This window comes from Triturus cristatus, chromosome 3_2 (genome assembly GCF_964204655.1).
Source record: "Triturus cristatus chromosome 3_2, aTriCri1.1, whole genome shotgun sequence".
Taxonomy (NCBI): domain Eukaryota; kingdom Metazoa; phylum Chordata; class Amphibia; order Caudata; family Salamandridae; genus Triturus; species Triturus cristatus.
In genome coordinates, this window is record NC_140584.1 from 1183400044 (window position 1) to 1183413809 (window position 13766).

General features: G+C 44.0%; 1 protein-coding gene across 7 annotated transcripts in view; it reads right to left on the minus strand.

The window, feature by feature from the left end:
- Positions 1-13495, minus strand: part of TTLL4 (tubulin tyrosine ligase like 4) — a 525559-nt gene extending 512064 nt beyond the window's left edge. For 2 of the 7 annotated variants that reach the window (XM_085650093.1, XM_085650092.1), the window contains exons 1-2: positions 13351-13469; positions 476-538 (exon numbers count right to left, since the gene is read on the minus strand). The gene's annotated coding sequence lies outside the window, so the exon portion shown is untranslated. Of the gene's footprint in view, positions 1-475; positions 539-12707 lie in introns of all 7 variants that reach the window. The other 5 variants (XM_085650094.1, XM_085650089.1, XM_085650090.1 and 2 more) reach the window with 4 other exon arrangements.
- Between the last annotated feature and the right edge of the window lie 271 nt (positions 13496-13766).

Here is a 13766-nt window from a genome sequence, read left to right on the forward strand (position 1 = left end):
AGGAGCAGGAGTGCAGAAGCACACGTTGGATCTACCAACTCAAAAGGTAAGGAGGGGCAGAGTGCAAAATAATAAAGTGAAAAAAGTGGAGGTTAAAAACTATCTACTTAGGGGCAACCTTTTTTATTCTTCCTGCCTAAGTGATAGTAGTTAAAACGCAAGTGAATATAGGGTTAAAAAATATACCCCATCTACTGATCAACATGTTTCTGCCCAGGTGACAGAGCTGTTCGGGGCATTTATCAGGATCAAGAGGTAGTCACTCTGCTGCATCAGTGCTCAAATCATAAAAATTATTTATACTTAGGCCTCTGGATCTTGACCTTCATAAGCACAGTCGATCAACATGATAGGTCAGAGGGCTCTGTAAAAGCATCAAAACTTATAATGATACACTTCAAACAGTATTCAACCTTGTGACCATAGCCCAGATTAATGGTGGAAAATCGTTTTGTATAAAAGTTTTTTGTCTTACCTAAAGCACATTTGTGTGCGTCAACTCAACCAACTTCAGAGTCTGTACATCACGCTTGATATACTATTAGGAAATACAAACAATGAACTCCTCTGCAAGTTCAGTATAGCACATAAAACAGACACCAAAATATTAGGCAAACCGAATTGGAAACAGACTAATAAATTGTAAACTATAACCTCACAAAAACAGGGAAAGTTACTACTACTTCAAGAGTTATGAAATGCAGAGTATTACTGATTTTAAAAGAAAATCGTATTCTAGCTCCAAAAGTATTTATAGAATTACAGAACTCTGTTTAAGAAAGCAAGGATCTTGTTATTTCAGCAGAAACAATATTCAAAAAAACAATTGTGCAAGTGATCGTAAAAAGTGATGTTTTAGCAAGCAGAATAAAAACAGCAGAATGAAACTGGGTAAAAAACTGTCTTCATGCTCGATTGTGGCTTACTTGGTCAAAGCGCGGTGAGGGCGGTATTAGATGAGGGGGCAGGCTCCTCGTCAGTCGCTGTGGGACCCTCTCGCAAATCATTAAAAGTTTTACAACAATGTTCCACCCATAAATCCTCCTTATCATCAAGTTATTTGACTGCCAAGAGACCTCAACGGTTGTGTCTTCCCCAACAAGGGACTACCCAAAGACAAAACCATTTGCTGAATAACCTTATCGGTAAAGTGCATAATAATTTGGTCTCCGACCCACCAGCCAGTAAAGGTTTTGGCAATCAGCACCTACTCTACATAGAACAGTTATGCAAGCATCGATATCCCCTCCTGGTCTTTGTACCCTCTTTAGAAGTTTATGTTTCCAATATAAGCAGGCTCACCATGCAGTACTCTCAGACCTCAAAGATGGTCCTTGGATTTACACTAATAAGGCCTTAAGTCAGTCCTAGTAGTGTGGCACAGTGCAGTCAGGCTTTACTAGAGGAACATGTGTTAAGCATTTACAGTACAAACATGGACGATAAGTAATTGACAACTCACTAGTCTGCTCTCTATAAGGGTTGGCTCCCGCGGTCTACGAAAGAGACCCGTTAGACTGAAAGGCTAAATCAGATAAAGACCTGTTAGAACTCTCATCTTACCGCCCGCTCTCAGTGCCATGAACAGACTATAAGATCCTGAGGAAACTATTAGCATACAGACTGATGTAACATATGCCCACTCTGGTACATGCTGACCATAACAGCTTTATCCCAGATAGGTGCACCATACGGAAAGTCTGAAGACTATCTAGTGATGGAGTAAGCCTTAACATGGTGGTTATTTTCTGCCTGTCAAGTATTAGACTTAGAACAGGAATTTGACACCATCGATAGAGGGTAACGTTTCGCCATACTGACTAAGATGGGCATAACAGGGAGTTTACAACCGCTGACCAGGCTCTTCTACACAATAACCACTGCCAGAGTGAAAACAAGTCAGTTTATCTTGGCCCCGATTCTAGTAAGTAGAGGCACATAGCAGGGCTGTCCCCTCTCACCGATATTATTTGCTCTGGCAATGGAGCACTTGGCACCAAGGCTCCATCAGGGTGGAGAGACATGGAACATCCCACTAGATAATGAAAAGCACATAGTCTTGATGTATGTGGACGATGTCCTCTTGTATATACGTGACATTCGCACAGGGATCCCAGATATTGCAGGAACACTTGAGGATTTTAGGACGGCATCGGGACTTGGAGTTAATTGGGCCAAATCATTTGTTCCCACTCTGGCACTGTCCTACACAGGAAATAACAGTAGGAGACTATGTGGTGAGATGGGAACCTCGCATGCTTCGATATTTAGGGGTCAACATATACCACAAAACCTTAGTCTCTCTCAAAGATGGTGATGCTCACTCCAGCTTCTATATTCCTTTCCTAACCTGCCAGTATCAGTCTCACGATCCACTTTTCATTCCCTTACATGCGATGTTGGGAGTGTTTATAGGGAACAAGGAGAGGAGGCGTGTGGCACTGCGAAAACTACAACTGACAGTGGGTACAGGAGGCCTAAGAGTGCCAAACTTTTAATATTATTACCTAGCAGCACAGCAGCAGTGGCCGGCGAGGTGGTTAGCAGGTAGAAAGATCAATGAGGTACGCAAACTATCAGTGGCCAGAGCACAGACAATGATAGGAGAGGCACTGCCCCCCAGGGGCAGGGACTCCCCATGCGGCCAATAATCTGGCTTGTGTGCCTGTCAGAGTTTTCGCAGGAGTATACGCGTTATGACGCGAATGGTACTCTATTCTCTGGCTACAAGGATCAGAACCATAACACCATTCCGGGAGTTCTTAGGGCGAGATGGCCTAGCGATATGGTTGTATGCCGCGTGTGGGTACTCTTGGAAAATTGTTTCGGGATAGAGCACTCGTACCCTTCGGTCAACTACAAGAGGAATCTGACCTGCCGGTGGGACATTTCCTGGCCTATGGCAGATTGGTACCCGAGCTAGGTGGTCTATGGAAAAATCAAAGAACGGAAGCAACATTCCCTTGCGCACACTCTACACATCATGGAAAATGACCTCCACCTGGTTTGGCAAGGTGTTAACACATATGATTGACCCACTACCAGTGATATATAGAAGTTGGGAAAGAGACTTAGGACGGAACTTGACTCCGAAAGAATGGTAAAGGGTCACAAAATAGCCACAGAAATCATCCCGCAATGTTAAGTTCCAAGATACCGAACATAACCATGTGTCATATTCGCCTCAGGCCTCAACCCCACCCATTCCCCCCACCCCGGCTCGGGGGGACCCAACAATGGATCATGCCATATGCCCACCCACTAACATCAAGACCAACCTCCCTCCCATGTGAAGGAAGGGGTTAAACACTTACTGAGTGCTGAAACCAGGGGGGGGGCTCACCACACGTAAAAGAGATTAGTACAGAAATATAGACATCCAAGAAGGTTGACTCCACTGCTGAGATCTGAATTTGAAGATGGTATTAAGAACTGTCTGTGTGTACTCCTACAGAGATTACGCGTCGGTCATCAAAGTAAATTCTGAAATACATTTTACTATGATATACCACGTGATGCATTATACTGTGACAAGACTAATCAAATTGGATTTTTTTTAAGTAATTAACACGACTCGAGAAATCTGGCACCAATTCGTAAAAGATAATGTGTATTTTTATCTTAATTTAGACACCAAAACGAACGGATAGCATATAACTGGAGTTATAGATGTTAGAAGCAATATAAAAATCAGTGCAAAATAATACAGTGAACATTTTACATTGCAGTCAATGGGATAAACCACGAGTGATAATCGGTCACTTGCAGGTCGAGCTGTGTGGTACCCTTGCAGGGTAAAGGGGATGCGGGTCCCAGGACATGCGTCAGTTCAATTTTACCTGTCCCGTGGAGCCCAGGTGCAGAGCTGTCCTAGCTATCCATGGTGCTGAACAGGAGTCGCCAAGAAGCTGCTTTTGTCGCTTACATAGTGCAGAGGTGAACAAGATGCAGATATACAACGGGGACATTGCTGATGTCAGTTGACCTTCGGATGGAGTTCCCTCGAGGAGCAGTGATGAGTGAAGGGGTCTGTTGCCGGACTGGCGACCAAAAAGCCTTGGCAGCAGTAAACTTGGAAAAAGGCACTTAGACATTAGATGGTCCTTGGAAACACAGTAGCTGCCTGGAACTTTGTTGAATGCAGAACTACAGTTCCCACCATAAACTACACCATCTGATTTGGGAAATACCACAGAGGGCCTGATGACCAGCGATTCTTTGGATCCAGAGCACTGTTTTAACTTGAAATTTGCAAGGGACTAGTGCCACTAGTCCAGGGAAGTCTGAGGGTGCTTCAGGCTTTCACAAGGGTCCCTCTGACTGAGGGAACCAAGAGTTATTCTAGGATGAGTATCAATCAGGCAGTTCCATAAGCATAGCCACAAGGGAAGAGTGTCCCTCTTTTGCTTTGTGAAAGTCCTATAATTGCAGACACAGAACTCTTCTTCGTCCTCTTCGATGAAGGTTGTTCAGAAATGAGGTTCTGGTTTCAGGGCTGGCCCTTAAAACCTAGATTTAGGGATGTGGGTGCAAGTGGCCAATGGGTTGCTTGCTCCAGCGGCAAATCCGGCAGTGTAGGTCACCTTTTCTACCCAGAACCCTCTACACTGCTACTTCTAAAAATGCCAGAACACTTCTTTCAGTGTACAGAGGGGGTATGTCTTCCCGGTCAGCATATCAATGGCGATGAAGCCTTTGAAACTCAACACCCTGATGTGCCTGTTCACTAGTCATACTAGGAAGCAGGAGGTGTGACCTCCTTCCTGCCCAGATCTTTGTTTCTGACTCCTAGGAGTAATCATATTGCCTGACAGGCGGTCAGAATCCTGCCTTGGCAACAGCAAGCGCAGGCTACCAGCCAGAGCACAGAAAAGCTGGGGCACCCCCTGACATAGCCACCTGGGTGCATGCCACATCGCCCCGGACACGAGATTCATGTCAGGGGAGAATGGGCATGTTTGATACCAAACATGACATATGTAGGCGGTGCCATAATGGAGATGACAACCTCTGGTTTGCCCAGGTACCAGCCCATGTTATCCTGTCTAACGTCTATCACTTACAGTGTCCTTTAATGGTAAAATGCACTACAGGAACATATAATCTTGCACTTGTGTGTCCATATAGTATGTACCTATAGTTAAGAGTCAGAAGTCAAAGGAGATTTCATTTTTTTACCACTATCACACACGTTGTCCTCAAGGGGATTGAATTTCTTCCTTCCTGGAACATTACTCGCTTTTTAATCATACCCCCTACGGATAAAAAATAAAAAATATATGTCTAGAGGGTAGTTGGTTTTAACCCACGCACATTTGTTTTTCTAACACACACTGCATCCTTCACCAACACGTTTTTGCCAGGGCAAACTTCCAAAAGAGCTCCTCCCAACTAGGCTGGGAGTCGTAGCCCACACCACAGGAATAGTCTCTCTGTGGTGTGAGGAGGAACCCTATGATAAAGCATGCACCATTGGTGGGTAAGGGTTTTTGTCCATTAAAGGGAAATCTCCTTTGAGTCCTGACTCCTTTAAGTATAGGGACATAGTATGTTAGACCCATGCACAGTAGCACCAAGGTCTCCAGATCTAAGAACACATGGCAGGCAGTCCAGTTCTTTCCCCGAGGCTGCAGCAGGCAACTTTCAGCCTCAGCACATCCCAGTCCTGTTCTCTTCTAAAAGTCACCTCCTTCATGCAAGGGCACCTACAGCACCTCCTCTCAGTAGTCAGTCAGCTCCTTCTCTCAAGGAAGATCTGCCCTCAGCAGGCTGCAGAACCTCAAGGTTCCTGTTCCCCATCCTTGGCACACTAAAGGGTTTCACAGTGTTTGCTGGTGTGGCACCCCAGATTCCCTTAGAGAAATCATGGCACACTGACTGGTAGTTTCTGCCCTATAGTTATATTTAAACTGCATAGTTTGCATTTTCCACAGGTGCAGCTCTGGGACTGGGGTCGAGTAGTTTTTGCCTTTTGTTTATTCCACCCATACTGCTTCAGACATCGTTTTTGTCCTTAGCTGTTAGCAGATGGTAGAGTGGAATTGGGAGTCTCCTGCCAGGGAAACTCCAAAACCAGTGCACAAAGGAGAGAGAAGCCACCTATTACCTTTGGATTAAGCACTTCAAGGGAACAAAAAAGCAGGAAGAGACGGAGGAATTTCTCTACACTTCAACGAGGGTAATCTTTCTGAAACTTGCGACAACCTAGAGTCTGGTATACTACAAGAGCCTCAGGGATGCACTGGAGGTGTCATTCATTCAACATCTGCTATTTGACAGGCTCACTGTGAGCCTACATCTTAGTACTACTTGATAAATGTAATCAAAAGGTATTCCAGTATGCTAATCACACATATCCTCCTACTACCCCAGATGCTTAAGGCACAGCCACTCCCTACGCTTTCCATTCCTTTGTGACATTTTCACCATGTTACCTCCGACAACTGAAGGGAGGTTATGGGAGTGGTCTCTGCTTGTTATCAGCAACCAGATTGCAGCTTCTGCAGTGGTCACTATGTTTTTTGCAGCTCATGTAGGGTTACTTTTCTTAGTGTTTTTGGCTGGTAGCTTTGCAGGCAGTATCTCAAGCCTCTATTTATCTTGTGTTTCAAGCTCAGGGAATAGATTATTGGGAAAGGCTTCTTGGGTGGGCTGGAGATGTTTGGCTTATGGTTACTGGCATTGTTAGAAGGGTGTGGAGGAGAGGTTCTAATCATCATTGTCTCATTACAAATGATTATGTTCTCTTGTGGTCCTTTTACTTTCTGTAAGGGAGACGATGAGAGAGAAGTTTATAACTTACAGAGGGGGCAAAAGATAAAGGGTGACTGTATGAGGTCAATATGTGTTTTGATAAACTGTAATTTATTGAATGCATCTTGCAAAGCTCCAGAAAGCTAGCTTGCTTTTCATCTCCCACATTCAAACTCAGGTGCACCGCTTACCACTTAGACGCTGAGGCAGGGTTGCTGTGATATGAAGACTAAGGACACCTGTGCTTAGGCACACTTCTCAGAGGGCAAGGCTAGACTGTAGCCCCACCTATGAAATAACATCCACATATAACGAACAACAGGATTTCAAAGCAATTCAAATTGGCGTGAAGCGCAGGAGCTGCAATGTAGGCTATTGCCTAACTCGTGTATAGTAGGGCCTGCAAGGAAACATTGTCTAGTGTTTTCCAAGTTTAAAAGGGTTTTGGGGGGAGGGGGGGGGGAGAAAAATATGATGAATTGGGAGGTGGGGGAGCTGAAGGAGCAGGGTAGTTAGCTACTTCGAATTTGGTATTTGGCTGAGCTGCTTTGAATCTGGTGTGGGGGGCAGGGGACCTATTGAGTCATCCGAGGTTACTGGTGAGATGACAAAATACTCTACCCCCATAGAGACTTACATGTTCATTGTCATCATGGTTAAAGAGTGCAAGTCCCTGGCTACATTCAATGTAAACAATAGCATGTACTTCTCTATTCACAACAGTAGATACAGCTCCATTCAATTGTCCTTCAACCCACCAAACTTCCACTACACTGAGCACACCCATAAGAAACCCCAGTCATTCATAACACAGCCCATAACATACCACTCATTCCCTCCTCAAGCTGTGCTGTCTCAGATTGCACCAAAACCATCCTGGTCCTGGACACCTTCAGGCCATATGGTGCCACTACTGAAGGATAATAAAATGCATGACTCGAAATCTCAAAGCTGTGTGCAGTGCTGCCCTCCCCACATCAATCTAACAGGAGTTCAATGTGTGCGCGTAGTTAACGCTAACTTGGCACTAAATAAGGTTCAATGACATGTGCTCCAAGTTCACTGACAAAATTAAGCAAATAACGCACACAAAAGCAACATTAGAATTGTAGTTTGTTTTTCATTGCAGATGCCCCAATTTTTCTTGTTCATAAAAGGCATTAAATGTGCTTTAAGAACTGCTGAGATGGGGAGAGTATTAAAGAAAGGAATTTCTTTGATGTTGGGAGAGCACCTAATTAGCCTTAAATCTAGGTGTCCCTACCACCAGGGGGCACAATCCACCAATCCCATTATTTGCTGATGTTGCTGTATTATTAGCTAGCATGGAGCTCCCTATGCACAAGTGGGGTCTGAAAAGGATTTCTGTCATAAGAACCTCACAATCTATATTACCAACCATAATCAATATTATCAAAACAGAGCCTGTGAAATCTATTCAAAGTTTACAACCAGCTACTGGACCAGGTCAATTCTTATGACTATTTGGGAATAAGGCTTAATGCAAAATTGGCATGGGCCAAACAGAAAACTAAAAGCGATGTCAGCCTGTCTCAATACTCTAACGCTGTGCTGTGTTTCTGCCGCAAGTTAAACTGAAGATTGACAAAGCTAGTGTTACAGGCCTACCAAGTCAAAGCACAGGCACCAGCTTTTATGGGCTGAGCTTTGGGGATGCAATACGACCCCGGGTCTTCTGAAAATGTATTTTTGTGTCTGTTGTAGCTTGGCCCAGGGAGCCCAATGACAGCCTTAGAGATCAGTTGGGCATGAATATCGTCAAAGTTGTCGCAATGTTTAAACCACTCTTGCATCGAATATGGACTAAATCAAATCTTGTAACTTATCTCAAGGCGATCCATGGCAAAACAGTAACTCACAAAATCTGCCTTGGCTAAATCATAAGGCATGGTGCTTAACCAGCACCAGATGCCACAAGTTTTTGTCTAACCCAGAGACTATGGCTCCATCAAGCGTGGAAATAATCAAAGAAAGGTTTTGGACAAGGTAGTCTAAAAAACAGGGATGCAAGCTTTTTACATTGTTCCGGAAAGTTAAACCTACTCCTCGTTACGAGAGATACTTGGCTCAACTTTTCCCAGTAGCAAAGACAGCCTCAGTTAAAAAAAATTAGGTTAGGATGCCTTCCGGTCAAGCCTTTCACAAGGAGCAGGCCAAACACAAATTGCAACACAATATGCAATTGTATGCACGGTGGTGTCTAAACTGTTTTGGCCCTTTATGCTGCTATGCCCTTCCTTTTTGTCAGCAAGGGGGCTATTTCTTTGCCCACTCTTTAAAAAAATACAAGACAGTTATGCCGCTACGAAAATATTCATTCAAACAGACCGTGAACTGATTATATTTACACAGCCTGGAAAGTCATGCGGCTGTTGCTTTACAAGTAAATTAACTTTAGTTCACAATTATTGGCTGATATTTAACTATTTTCCACAATCTAAAGTTAATTATATTATACACCCTTGATTGAATACCTGAAGCTAATCAAAATTAGATAAAGTTATATAATCATATTGTTGTATTATAATGCATATGTTTTGTATTATATATGGAATGTTTGCAGCATTTACACCAGAAAGGAGAAGATGAGGGGGGAACAAGAGCAACTTTATGACTAGAAGACAATAATTATTAGTTTTTAAATATGTTGTATGAAATTGCTATTATCTGGTGATATAAAATAGAACAAGGAATTAACTGCTAAATGTGCTTTGCACTTCAGGAGGAGAGATTCCATGGATGAGTTTGTAGTACATTTGCAAACACAAAGGATGGAATGAGTTCAGAAACCTTTCAGACCCCCCCCCCTGTCACAGATCTGATTTGCATATGGCTGGGTCTGAACTGGGGTGGCGAAGTGAGCTAAAGAAAGATGAAGGATTCCACCCAGATCCGTGACTGGTGGCGAGTGTCTGAAAACTTTCAGCGCTCCGTCCATCATCTCGTTGTGTTTGCTTTGTAATACATTTGTCATTTGGCCTTTTTAATGTTGTGCAAGTAGAACATTTTTCATAAAATTATCTTTCCAAATCTAACCTGCAACATGATGTTTTAAACTTCTATATGTTTTCTACTGGATAGCTTACACTTGTAAGCTGAAACAATAAGTGCATCATTTCTTCCGACATTATCACACTGCTCGGATCTTTAAGCAGCGATATGGCTCTGCTGGAGGAAGCACGCACTGTGGGGTCACTTTTACTATCAAGATGCTGCATTGAAGGATTTTGCATTACCAGAGCACTACTGGGAGGAATTTGGTACCGACAGACTGCTGTTGAGACTGGTAGAGAGCTTGCATTCCGAGAGGTGGTGTGCATTAACAGTGTAATGTTGAGTTAGCGTTTACACTGATGGGAGCATTGGCACACTGGCAGGGCACTGACAGGAGAAAAGGGACATGGACATCACACGGCTGGCATGACCTGCGTTTAAGAGTTTTGTGGTTCTACGGAGACATAAGACGATGGGTAATAAATAAATGTATTTCCTTTGTTACATTTGGGCAGATATGTCCATCTAGGAAAGGAATATATACAAAACACAAGCAAATGAATTACTCCTTGGGGGCGGGGTGTCTAATTGGCAAGCTACATAAAGTTAGGGCAACTCTGAAGTCCAAATGTACTTTGTTGAGCCAATGGTACAGAAAGGCTGTGTTTTATGATAAAACACGAGTACATTTTTGGTTGGTGCAATGCCACCATGTTGAAACAGGGATGTAGAATTCCTATATCCCGATGCTCAGGACAAATTGTTTGGGGTCAAGGGCAACAAGTTTTAATGTGTATTTTGTCCTTGGGACAAGTAGGCCCTAACCCCTACAGAACAAGCTCTTTGGCTGCCAGTTTACAGTGAGGGTCGGGAAAGAGCATTGTCTGCAGTTAAGGTAATATTTGTGTCTATGTGTTAATGCTTTTCAAACTTGTATTCATGGTGCATTAATGCAAAGCCTTTATTATAAGGGTGAGCGCTCTAAGTAAATGTTGTAAGCTCGGACTGCACTACTGACAGTGGTTCCAGTATAAAAATGTGTACACACGTTTTCAAAGTTTAAGCAATATGAGGCTATGTATAATGCTCCCAGTATGCTCTCCGATTAGATGCTAATATTTGCAGAAGATTGAAAGCAAGCTTGAGGAGTCTTTGCTTTCAAAATAAAATGTTCACAAAAAAATGCAAGTAGGAAAAAAAAATTGGCTAAGCTACTGTAAAATTTTAAGTACCATTTCTATGCAATATCATTTAGTAAAATGTGTTGATGTATGTTAGCATTTCCCAAATATATTCATAATGGAAAATCAGTGTTACCAGATTCAAACCGGATTGTGGGAAACAAAAATAAACAAGCATTGGCAAAGCCAGCAGGTCTTAAATTGATGGTCAGCATTTTGGTTTTGTCTATGTGTGACTTGTTTTGGCATGTTTTTTGTAAAACCATATTGGTGTGGTAGCTCCCGAACCCTCACCATTATAACAAACATTGGCAAAAGCAAAAATTGTATTTGGCCTCAAAAAGTACACATTCCCAGAGTAGTTCCTGGCACGGAACAAAACTACTTTGTGTGCCGATATGCTCCTTGTGAAAGAGCAGAATGCTGTCACTCACAGTGTAGCCAGCCGAGAGAGCGAGAGAGAGAGACAGACAGAGACAGAGAGAGAGCGACAGACAGAGACAGAGAGAGAGCGACAGACAGAGACAGAGAGAGAGCGTGAGACAGATTTTTAATAAACACAAAAGGTCACGGTTAACGTCAGACCTAATTAGGGGTCCAGTTATTTAACAAAGTCTCAAAAGTGCACCCATGGTATACGTCCTTGCACGAAGTGCAGATATACAACTTTCGTGAATTCACAAAAATGTACAGAAGTTGGCCAAGAAATAGTACTGCTAGAAAATATTTGTGAACTGCATTTTAGCATGAGCAAATGTGCATGTGTAGATTTGCTCAAGCGTAAATGAGTATTTTCAAGTTCACTTTCGCTCCAACCACTTTTTTCCCCAACCTTGGAAGAAGTTTCACATCTGTCATTGTCAGGAGTAAAGTTTCAACCTTTCTCAGTATGGGAAAAAAATTACAGAAGAGTCAGTGAAAATCCTTAAAACATGCAAGTTAGTAGGTTTGCACAGACTCAAAGGGGCATTCTAACCCTGGACTATTGCTTACCACTACCTTCAGCCCCAGTATGTAGATCTGCGGAAGCGTGGCAATATAAGGGAAAGGCTAGTATTCAAACCCTACTATGGTATGAGCCTGGCATAATCAGAGCTCTTATATAATGAGATTGCTGCCATAATTTGTCACCACATCACATGGCACAATAGGGACAAGTGAATTTTGTTACAGGACAAGTAGAAATATGAAGCAACCTGCCCCATGGACAAGTAGATATTTTATTAAATTCCACACCCCTGTTGAAATTTACTGTTTTCAGGGGACTGCAACACAGTATAAAGTGCAGCAGAGAAAAGACTCACCGTGCAGACATGACAACTTGCATAGAATATCAAATGCATCTCTACACCCTAAAAAGTATCACATTTGGCAAGCAGGGTATGTAATGTACACGGAGTACTGAACTCTTTTTCAAGGCATTTTCAGTTGTTGCCAATCGTTGGAAATTATGTATGAAGCAACAGCTGTAAAAATGCAACAAAAAAACAGAGTATTTACTGTTGAGGCTCAGTTACTTTTGAGCAATCCTGCCATGTGTATGCGCATGTGCTCAAAAATTACATACAACTGGAAGAACGCGTAAGGATAAAAGACGAAAGTACGGGGCCGGAACAAAGACTTTTCTGGTGATTCATCAATTAAATCTTTCAGGTGTTTGGTAAACAAGCCACGTCCGTTCAATACGCCATACTCTAAATAAACATAGCAGGGTGACTCTGCATACACCGCCTATAAAAAGTGCCATTCATTCATTACCATGAGCACGAATAGGAGTAGGATCATAGGCTGGAAACCATGGCGGGTGGGCTTCGATCCAACACATTCTCTGGGGCCGGCTCAGGTCCCAAGCCAAGTTCCCAGCAGGCTCTGGTGGAGGTTCTGCTGCTATTCGTTCAGTGTGCTGGGGCCGGAATGAGGAACGCCGGGGGGCAGATCCCTCTGTGATGGGGCGGGGGGCTGCTTCCAGACAGTGCAGCCTGGTGAAGTTTGCCCTGGGTGAGTGGAGGCATAAGAAGTTACTGAACTGTGATCAGCTCTGGCTTAGGGGTGGGGGCACTCTGCATGCAGGACTGCCTGGAGGGGGCTCCTTGAACTTGGGAGGGAGGAGCTCTATGAAGGAGCATTTCCTGAACTTCAGTGCGGGACGTAAGTGACGGTGAGCGTCTGTGCAAGTGGGTTAGGACAAGAAACCCATCCCAACAGGGAACAAAGTCAAACTAAAGCAAAGAATGAGCTTTCTGAAAGGGGCCTTCGTTCTGAGCCTGGGGTGGGACCGGTGGGGGGGTGGGTGGGTGGGGGGGAGGGGTTGGGCTTGGGCAGGACAGGTGACGTGAAAACAAGCAGAGACTGATTTCTCTAGAGAACAGGACCATTTCTCCCGCCAATGACGCGCACTCACCGGGGCCGGGATGCCAACTCTTCCCGGTACCGCCGCTCCCGGTGCGGGTCTTTTTCCGGTTCCTGCGCGGGAAGCTGGCTCCCCTAGCAACCGCACGCGGCGGCACGCACGGCCCGAATAGCAGCGCCACGGCCGTCACTGGCGAGGCGCCGCTAACACAGAAGAAGGACTCGGGCCGGGGATATGACATCGAGCCGGCGGCGGCCATCTTAGAATGCCAACGTCTCATTCATAGCACCAAGTGCACAATATATGGGAACACTATTAAGCAAATTACATTACTTAAAAAAGGAACATAGATATGTGCCGTACATAGAAAGGGAGGAACAAGCTCCACTCTACAATGGCCGCCACGTTGCCACTCGGTGACACTCGTTTGACCCGGCATGTACCTTCTACTGCGGTCATCTTGATTT